We start from the raw sequence: 11,061 nt of genomic DNA, 5'->3' as shown, positions 1-11,061 counted from the left end.
TACCTCTTAATGAGCAGACGACAGACAAGAAGTCGGTTTGTTCGGTTCCCTACAAGCGAAGCTCACAAACAGAACTGGCAGCTTAAACTCCCAGTTCAGTTATTTTTTCAGGACACAAGGAGACGTCCCAAACAAGAAACCTGAAGAGAAGCAGACGAGATTCTGAGGCTTAATTTATATACTGTTGGTGCTGCCATCTAATCTCGAAATTTCAAGCAACTCATGTAATGATGAAAACATATAGCACATAGTCACAGAAATACTACTTTTGGTCATCAGCTCCACGCATGCGCAATGGCGATACCACTAATTGCTGGCATTTTTGCGCATGCGCTCTACTTGATTCATTACTTTTATTACCACGAGCACCGCATCGGATTATTACTGTCTCTATCGACCCTGTTGATCGACGATTGGCTGTTGATGATGCAACAAAAATGAATAGGTTGCCGGCTGAAAGCAATTTGGTGAAATTTTGGTGGCAATTTTTTTTTATCGAGGATTTATTTGTTTCGTAATTATGTCGTTCGATGACCAAAATAAACGGCCAACATCGGCTACTGTTAGTGCGTTCAGAATGTATGCGGCACAAAATATTCTTTGCAATCATCTGACTGAAAGCTATGGACAAGAAAATTCAACGTGAGCAGCATGTATTTTCATCGGTCCAAGGTGAGTTGATTCGTTTGTTAAAATTATTCGTTAATAAGAGTTGAAAATCCCGATTTAACGAATTGTGTAAAACTGCCGTTTCCATTCCTTAATTCGAGAAAAATCGTTTTATCGGGGGTAACATCGATGCCGATATATGCACAGAAACTTTGTAAAAAAAATTCGTTAAATCCGGGAAATCATTACACGACTCATTAAATTTGCTAGCCAGGGGCGTACACAGTGTAGGGGGACGTGCCCAGGGACGGGGGAGCGGGTCGAGTGCCCCGGGAGCTGGGACCAGGAAGGGGAGTTCCAAATTCACCCTCTAACTATTTCTACATTGGCGTGCTAAAATGCCTGCTTGCCCCGGTTGACAAAGTATCTAGTTGAGCCCTGGCCTTGCCCCTCCCCAAGCTGACCGAAAATTAATTTATCGAACACTCCTGACGGCCCTCCATGCAAACAATTTTTCCTCCATTTGGCTAGAAATTGTTGCCCAGCAATAACCATGCTTACTGTCAAAGTTAAACCAAATGTCACATTCATGCCGCTCTCCAGGACCCCAGTCCTAGAGGGGCAGTGGGTTTGGCGAGACCAGGGGCCTCGAGCCAAATGTTGGCCTCACAAATAATGTACATTTATTTTGCATAATATTTTCCCTTTTGAGGCCTAGGGGCCTCCCAAGAAAATGTCAGCCCTGGGGCACCAAGAAGGAGCGCTATGATCCCACACACACACTGGGGTAGTCCTGTGCGTTAAGACGACTCTGTTACTACTATCAAAATAACAGTATTCCTAGTATTTTAACTGTCATTCCAGGCAAATCGGGGAAGACTCCAGTTTTTTGAATGTTGGAGTCTCCATTCCCGGCATGTGTTTTAAACCAAGGTTCAATGAGGATAACGTGATACATTCAAAAGACTGATTACAATTTATATTGAATAAATGAGCTAATTGGAATAAAGTAATGGTTTTCCCACTATAGGAAACATTGAAGAATTTGATAGTGATAATGAAAATTGAACATTTACATATTAATCTACTTCAATTACCAACCTTTAATACGAAATGCAGATACTAAATTCTGTACATTGTTTGACGCTTTCCAATACTGAAGAAAGGTCACTTTTGAATTATACAGGTAATTTTTGTAATTCTGTTGAAAACAGATGTTATATCAGGAATTGGTCACTAAAATTTGCCAAGCATGGTGGAAAATATGAATATTCTCTGCATGCTGATCTCAGTTGCTGTTTCCTGGTGTGCTGGGAATGCAGTATTCGAATATTATAAAGCTGTTATTGCAATTGGCATATTTTTTTGTTACTCTCCATGAGACAAAAATATTTTTTGTTCACCTCACAATCAAACTGTCAGTGACTACAACTTTAAAATAACTGAAGAGTGAAGTTATGTCAGGCCTTAACCCTTTAAGTAGTTTTTCAAATTTTCCTGGTTGGCATTGCAACTGCCACATTAGAAATAAAAGCTGTTAAGAAATTGAGATATTTTGGGATGACCGAAATGAGGCAGATCAAGTTTGATGAGATATCTCGGGATTGTCACTGTGAGGGTTAACTGCGATTTTTGTGGGGGAGAGGACCAAATGTGATTTTTCTGCTCCCGCCACTTTAGAATTTGATTGATGATTTTACACTTGTGTTTTTGTTTTCACCAAAAATTTGCTGCCCCTTTGAATTTGTTTTCCCCTTTGCCCTCCCCACCCCAGTTCTGGCTGTTCTGTGTTTTTGAAATGCATGATTTTTGTTTGTTTTTTTAGATTTTTAATCTTTGGTAAGGCAGTCAAAATATTTCTATCAAAAGCATCAGAATGACATAAAAGAAAGAATGTGTAAGGAGCCCTTTGTGTCATAGATCAGCAGATGCACTGGCCAGAGATGTTGCAAAAGTCAGTGTAGCAGAAAGATGAATTCCTGCTGAAATAATATTACTTGAAAATTCCAGAATGTTTCAAGTGTAGCACTAGAAAAGTTACTTGGGACACACCAATAATTCTCCTTTCAAAGCAGAGAGGTAAGAAATTGCAAGTGACCTGATTTGTCGTTTTTTCCCCCTTTAATGCATCTTTTGTAGTTGTTGAGCTTATACCTCTGTTTAATATTTTATGTTGGCAGCAATGAGCCATTAACATGCTAATTAACACACCTAAATTTTTCTATATTCAATCCTTTTTTTTTTTCTTCAGAAATGCTAGACATGAAAATTACAGAGACAAACAATCTAAAAATCAATGTTATTTTAGAAATAATAGAAGCATGGCCTCCACTAGGGCCGGCTCAAGCTTAAATGCCATCCGGGTGCAAAGCCTCATGTGCCACACCTAAAGAAGACTCTTGCTGCAGGAGGCAAGAGTCAAATCATTATACTGTACTTAATTCTGTACCTCGGAACCACATATGATAGTATGGCTCTGAGGTATAGAATTTTGCCAGATAACTCAATTCACATTTCAGCTCTTGTTGATGAGTCATCGTTGCTGACACTTTATAAATAGAAAATATAACAAGGTAACTTTTATTTAAAAAATTATTTTTAAGCCGTTTTTGTTGTACAGAGATCGGACTACTAAGAATCAGAATTTGAATTCATTTGACATTCAGGAAAATTACTCGATGACATCAAATAAGAATGTACTCTATCACAAAGGGAGATCGAGTACATTCTTGTTCTGGTATCACTGTTCCTAAGCTCTATCTTAAAGTTTTCTCAACAAATATATCAGAAAGGTATGTCTTAGAAGCATGATATATCATTTGCAGAGGGGTCATTCAAGCATTACGTCAGCATTGAGGGGAGAGGGGTTTCGGATTTGCTTACTTTTGATGACAAGGGGGGGAGGTTGAAGGTTGCTTATGTCATCAACCACCCCTTTTTGAAGTATGAAATATTCTAAGCTGCTGACGGGGGAGGGGGGTCAGTGTTTTGCTGACAAGGGGGGGGGGTCAAAAAATGGCTGAAAATCTGCTTACGTAATACTTGAATGGCCCCAGAGCCGTATTTACAGAGGGGCTTAGCAGGCCCAAGACAGCAAATTCAAGAAATAAATAGTCACAAGAAAATTAGTATAATGGGAGGAGGACTCCAAAATTGACGAAAATGTACATCCGCCTCTTCCCAGGGAGAGAGGGACTGAGTCAGCGAGTGACCAAAAATAGTGGCCTTGAGTTTGCAAGCATGTACAGGATCAAAATAAACTCCATAGAGTTTTCAAGTATGTGAGTGATCAGGCAAAAAGTGAAATATAGAAATCTAGGGACCAGGTGAAGAGGAAAAGAAGGATGAAAAAAGTAAGAAACTGGTATGTTTACAGGTTGAGAAATACTGGCTGATACTGGGCTATAGCCCTGCAAATTTAAGAAAAGTAGACAAGGATGAGTGGAGGGTGGCAAAATTTTTGTAGCTGTCCCTTACAACCTGCTGCTCAGGTGCACCGCACCCCTTGTAGCCTCGCTTAAGCTACACATGCCCCGCACCCCCCCCCCCCACATGTGGCAGCAGTGCCCCTGACTGGCAGAGATGCCATTGATGCGTTATAACGCGTCAAATACTCGGAATTTCGGAAAAGGAAGCGTAAAAATTTTGTTCACACGTCCTCCGGGATGCGTTCATTCTTAGTTCTTAGAAGAAAAAAGTAGAGAGGGAAAAGCTCCCAACTTTTTTTTACCATGTATCATGATCCCTCGACCTTGAAAAACTGGTTTTACTACTTTGTACACTACTGTATTGATATACTTGTGGGTTGTTAAAGATGAGGGATATTTTTGGTTGCTTCTCTGAATGAGGGGTCGTGTACAGAAGTTTAAAATTTCAGATTTTTATTACTCTGCAAATTTTCTCCCTTCCTGCTATATACGGGAAATTACGGTACTTCGCGGTTATCGGCCGGCATTCAAAGACCGCGTTTATACGCCGTAAATTCGTCTTGTTCCTACAATATTGCGAATGCCTTTTTTTTTATCATAAAGGATTGGAACACCCGTTCAAATTGTAAAACCTTCCCGAGACCGTGGAAAGAAACCCAATCTGTAAAAACTCGGCCTTGAATATCCAGTTTTGTCATCTAGCTGCTATGCGGTAGTCACCATTTCGCATCGCAAAAATCATGTAAGCAGAATCGGAGGGGGCACAAGGATCTAATTCTTCACAGATAGTATGAAATAAATTATTTTATTCCAATATTTTAATTCTCTGCAAAAATATTTTTAATTTTTGATCTCTGGGAGGGGGGGGAAGAAAGAGGCCCCTTATAACTTCCCCCCAAATTTTGCTTTTCGTGAAAATCCGTGTTTGGAACTTGCGATTGCGCAATGGTAATCGACTAAAAATGTGATTTTCTAAAGATTTCAAATTTGGAGTTGGCTATTCCTTTGAAAAAGCTTCTGGTTGCCATGGCGATCACACAGACCTACAACACAAATATGCATACATTGAACTTCAAATGCACGCATTACCAGATTGGAGAATAGATACAGGGCCGCAACTGGGAGGGGCAGGCAGGCCTAGTGTCCTGGGTTCTAGACTAGAGCGGCGCACCAAATTCACACTTTATAACTGCTTCTTCTATATTATATGGGTGTGCCAAAATGTGTAGGCCTACGTGCCCCGTTTGAGAAAGTATCTAGTTGTGGCGCTAGATAGATAGCACCACCTACTGAACACAAAACACTCCAAATACTGGGCACGCATGCATAAGCACACTTAAGTTTCTTCAAAACAAATCTGACATAGCACCCACATTCAGGTGTTAAAATATGTGGCAGTTAAATGGTGACAGATCAGAGTTGTGGACCATCAGGAAAGGAAAATAAAATCATTTTAGCAGGATAACCAAAGTATGAATAGCGAATGAGAAGATAAGTGTCTGGAGAGGAGAGAGAGAATCTGATTTGCTTTAAATTTGATCAGAAGATATTGAAAATGCTAAGATATTTAAAAAAAAATGTAAAATCAATCAGAAGGGAATTCATACATTGATTATTAGTAAATACATAAATGTGTGCATTCAACTGTTAATTAAAGTGAATCCTGCTTATAACGATTTTCAAAAACCGTCATAAAAAACGTAATAAATAGGAAAACACTTTAAACAGGAAATCGCAATGAGAATTACTTATTGTTAGGACCATGAAAATAAGTTGTATCAAGTGGAAAAACATTCTAAATCGGAGAAACGTTATAAGGGGGATCAACTATATATTTGTTTTAGATTTATTACATGTGTGGAATTCCATACGTTAATCATTACACTTCTGAACTTCCATTCGGCATCAACTAAATAAAATCATTCTCTTGACAAGATTGTTTCTTCCGCTATAGATGGGTGCATTTATTATGATGTGTTTCCAACTTGCATGATGTTGCTTAGTAATTTACACATTTTCATTGTTTCACATATTTAATGAGTTTTGGTAAAAAAAATAGACAAACACTAGACCTTTTCCACTTTTTGTATTAAAATGTAAAGTCCAACGGTATTTATGTTGGAACAACATATCTATTATTTTGAATCAGCAATTAGTACGCAGAATTCAAGGCTTTATACAAGAAATAGTTTGTTTTTTAATCAGGGGAACTCTTTAAGTGCTAAGTTTAACTCCCTATATTTCTCTACAATTTTTTTCCATGTACAAAGTCTAGAAAAAGTGCATAAAGAAAGCTGTTCTATATCTAGGGATTAAGTTTAAGTCTATATTTTATCCCAAAGATCTTCTGTGCTTTTTTTAATCAAGAACTTCACATTTCAATAACATGTATACCATATATACTAGGTTACTTTCACTTCAATATAAGTTATGAAAAGGAAAAACAGAATTTAAATCAAGCTGATTTAAATCAGTGTAAGTTTTGATTTTAAATGATTACAGTGAGAGAACCATTTTAAATTTTGGTCTGCTTGTTCAACTGTAGTCATCCAAATTTGTAGCCAAAAACTTGGTTAATGTGATCACATAAAAGCTCTGGGTTTCTGATAACAATAACCAATTGATAACTATAGCCAAAAGAACCCCAGAAGCCAATATGCTGACCAAAAGTCCTTTTGACCGGTTTCGCTTTCCCCCCATAGCTCAAGGCTTGATAAATCCTAGTCGACATGGCAACTGTAAAATTGCTATTTCCGTCTGAAATTCATGTGATTGCTAGAAGGGAGTTTTAATTTTAAGCAGGAGGATTTAAATTTAGTTTTTCTAAGGGTGACTCAAAATTTTCTGATTTCATTGCAGTGTGTCTTGCAACATGAGAAGAAGTCATTATGTCTCTCTGAAAAGTTGAAAAACATTATTTAGGACTGTTTCGAGGAAAAATCATGCTTGGGATTTTTTTTTTCCTTTAAGCTAAAAAAAATTTTTAATTCAGTCATCAGGTGTTTAATTCATGTACCGTGTGTTCCATAGCTCCCTTGAGAAAGTTTTTCAAACAAAAACTGAATCTGGACAATTAACAGGGAACTGAAGTTTCTTTTTATCATACATTTGTTTGCCTCCATTGGTGGAAGTTAATTGCAAAAGCAGCTGCACACGTATGGGGATTATAGCTGCTAATAATAATCAGATAGCCTATCAATTTCATGTCCAAGCAAAAATCATCATCCAGAGTACAGAAATGTTTGTCAGGGAGGGGAGTATTACACTTTCTAATCTCCTACATAGTTTTGCAGACAATAATAATTTGGGGAAGGAAAAAAAGGTATGGTTAAACCAATACCGAATGATAACATTATACATGATTCCAATAAACCGCGTCTACTGTATTGTGTAAGTAGAATTTTGGCCATTTAGATTTTTTTTTGTTCCATGCATTGCTAAAGGGAAAATGAGATTGTTTCACCTGTTCTGCCATCTTTTTAGAAATAGCCCATCTCTTTTGAAACACTGTCTGTTTGCTCACCCTTGCTTGAGCTAAAACCCTATTCCCAGCATCAGCTCACTTGGGCAATTTGCCTGTTGGGGCCGTAGAGTTTGTATTTGTGTTATTAATTGTTACAATTGTTTTCATTCTCTTTCCAGATAAAATGAAAGCGGGAGTCTCCACAAAACACTAGATGATATCAGATTCGTTAGTTTCAATTCTGGAGAGGAAACAATCACCAAAAAAGACAACATCAACAGGTGTTTGACACTTTTATGCTGAGAAAGCGAAAATGATCAAAAGTCCTTTGTATGTGCATAGTGGCTGCAGTCGTATACATTGTAAATGAATGTTAGCTGATATATTTTTTTTTCATCAATAAATACTTCAGTTTCAATTTATTTTGTGATTTATTTACAAAAATGATGTGAAATTTCTATTGAACTCTCAAGACTTGCTAGGATTTAGAGTGGGGGGGGGGGGGTGCTTCTATAAGAGTGTTAGAGCTTTAAATTTTTTCTACACATTTATCTGATGCCTATTTTTCATTACTGTTTTAATTTGTTTATATTCACCAGATCTTGGTTCTTGAATTTTGATATTCAAGAAGTGGAAAGATATTTAAAATGACATTGAATTTTAGAAATACAAAGGAATTCGTGTATCGCTTTCTGACAGGAATGGTAGCCTATTAAAAAAAGAATGCTATTACCCTTTCAGACCTGACTTCAACAATAACACCTACAGTCGGGGCTGAACTCACTAGATTAAAAATATCTACAGCAAGAAAAAATTTACCAAATTTTGTGCTTTCTGGGTTTTCAAAATGTCTAAATGGGTCTATCCAAGTTATCTGATGGACCAAGGTGGTAGTTCTGTTCTTGACGAAATGCCAATGGATAAAGATATTTCTTACATTGTGTGCTTATAGCAGGGTGTTCCGTGAAATGAAGGCCACGAACTCTCCCAAATAATAATTAGTACATAGAAATATTTAAAAAAAATGAGGTGATTGTTTTCCCATCTCCAAGCCATCATTCCTCTAATAATTATAGTGATTAAAGCACAAAAATTAGGTGAAACCTGATAACATGTGAGCTGTTCAAAATCTTCTCTCTGCTTTCAATTTATTTGCGCAATATTTCCTATACTTTAAACCCCAAAGCATAATATAAAGGGTATTTTCTTTCGATATTTTTTCAAATTGTTTTTGACCAAAATATTAAATTTTTTTATAACTTTTGGGGGGAAGGCATGGGTCTTCTGAGCAGCACCTTGCGTAGGCTTCTGCTTGTGGGGCTTGAATCCCAGAACTGTTGTTCTTATATATGTCAGCGGTTCTGCACTTTTTTTTCAATGTTGCACATTAGTAAGCATACACAGTAGTGATAAAAAAAATTTCGAATTAAAAATATAAACATACAAAATAAATAAAAAATTATAAAAATTCAGAATTGATAAAAGAGGAGATGCGTGATTAAAAGCTAATGTGAGCGTTAATTCCAATAACCCAATTGTTGAAATTTAAGAACGAATGGAAAAAAATACGTAGTTAAAAATTTATGAGACGGACTGCAAATTGTGCAGTTATGTAAATTGCAAATTTTCGAGAAAAAAATTTGCGAATCAATAAAAGCCTCTTCAATTGCCCATCAATGCCGTAGCGAGGAAGGGGGTGAGGTTGGTTCCATCCCCCCCCCCTCGAAATGTAAGAAAAGGCCAATATATATGTGATAACATGGTACAATCGTCTGTTCTACTTTTTATCACCCCCTCCCTCCGAAATTAATTTCTGGCTACGGCCCTAGGCAGAGTCGCAAGTAAATGCTTGGGCACCCCCTTGTAATGTTGAAGGTGAGGTTAAAGGATGAAATTTTCGTCCCCACTGGTCCGTGGCACCAGACCAACTGTTCGCCCCTGGGGTCCATTAATCTAGTGGCTCTCATTGTTAAAACACCACTGATAAGAATAATGACGAAAATGTTTTCACTTCCAAGCTTACACGGACCAACTGGAATTTTTCCATGGACCCCCTCGCTTCAATTACCCTTATGCAATGGTGCTCAACCTTTGGGGGAAGAGTGGGCCACTTTATTTGAAAATGTGTTGCGAGCCACTTAGTTCATGTCGAAATATGCCTCGAAGGCCACTTGAGTGATCTAGAGCTAGGCCACGGGTAACTTGAGTGATGTGAAACTGCATCGCAGGCCGTTCAAGTGCTCTGAAACTATGCCACACGTCCCTTAATTACTCTGGAACTGTGCCGCACATCACTTAATTGATCTGTAAATACGTCGTGGGTTACTTGAGTGGTTTATAAATGTGTCGCGGGCCACTTGAGTGTTGTGGAATTGTATCACGGGCCACTTAAGTGATATAAAATGTGCCACGGATAATTAAATGATCTGGAAATATGTCGGGTCCACTCAAAAGTGTTCTAGAACTATGTCGTAGGTTGCTCAAGTGAACTGTGTATATGTCGCTGGTCCCTGGTCCCTTGAGTGATTAAACTGTGCCAAGAGTCATTCAAGTGCTCTGTAAATGTCCCACGAGTCACTTAAGTGCTGTGCCACCGACCGTTTAAGTGTGCGCTGGAACTGTACGGCGGGTTACTCAAGTGATCTGTAAATTTTTACAAAATTAAGTTTGAGGTCGCGGGTCACATCACATCACTCTGAGTGCCAAATTGGCCCGCGGGCGGGCCATGGGTTGAGCATGCGTAATGTAACAACAGTAGAGTGGTATTGAATGCACCCAATATCTCTCAGAGACGAAAATCCACTAAATGACTTTTACTAGAAATGACGTGATAACGGGAAATTTAAAATTTTCTCAGAGTTCTATGTAATTTTGTTCCGTAAAATACAAAGTACATGGTCATGAGGTTTCCCGACAGAGTTCTGTCTTAAAAGATAGCAACACAAAGTCATTTTGGCGACTTGTTTCAATGATGAAAAAGTATAATTTCTTGCCAAATATGACAAACTGATAAGTCAGTTCCCCAACAGCCAATCGTGTCACTGTGCCTTTTGGCATTAACGGCTGGTCCTATTTCGTTCTCACGTGTTTTTTTTTTCAATCTTCAATCGTTGCAATCTTTATACATATTTATTATTATTTGCACTTATTTAGCTATATTTTGATTGTACTTACGCTAAATACCGCAATTATTATTATTTGCGTTTATTCACTGTCATTAAATTTTTGATTTCAAATAATCTGATAATATGCCTTAATGATACGTTTTACATGATAGTACATTAAATGCACTGAAAAAAATTTGAAAATTAAATTTCATTATAAAATGTAATAAATTTTATCAGATTTTTTCTGGTTACAACATGATGCAGAGGGAAGCCATATCACACACTGGCAACTCTATAAAATTCATGCTGTAATCATATCTGTAGTGCGCGTGCGCAAAAAATAGATCAAAACTACTGTTTCTCTGACTAAAGTTTTGTGCACATTAGCACCATTACCATTAATAACAAAAATAACGCGCGAGAGCAGACGACGCTTCCAAGAGTCTATGGTAAA

The 11,061-nt window shown here is 37.7% G+C and overlaps 1 long non-coding RNA gene across 1 annotated transcript; it reads left to right on the top strand.

The window, feature by feature from the left end:
* Positions 1-437: 437 nt before the first annotated feature.
* On the top strand, positions 438-7,918 carry LOC149083573 (uncharacterized). Its single transcript, XR_016192906.1, has 3 exons — positions 438-672; positions 2,435-2,688; positions 7,680-7,918. It is a non-coding gene; the product is annotated as an uncharacterized LOC149083573 (long non-coding RNA).
* Positions 7,919-11,061: the final 3,143 nt, after the last annotated feature.

This window comes from Pholcus phalangioides, unplaced genomic scaffold (assembly GCF_987345545.1).
Source record: "Pholcus phalangioides strain wild (caught in Gottingen) unplaced genomic scaffold, Ppha-v1.0 ptg000008l_1, whole genome shotgun sequence".
Lineage (NCBI taxonomy): Eukaryota > Metazoa > Arthropoda > Arachnida > Araneae > Pholcidae > Pholcus > Pholcus phalangioides.
This window is presented reverse-complemented; position numbering and strand designations above follow the sequence as displayed.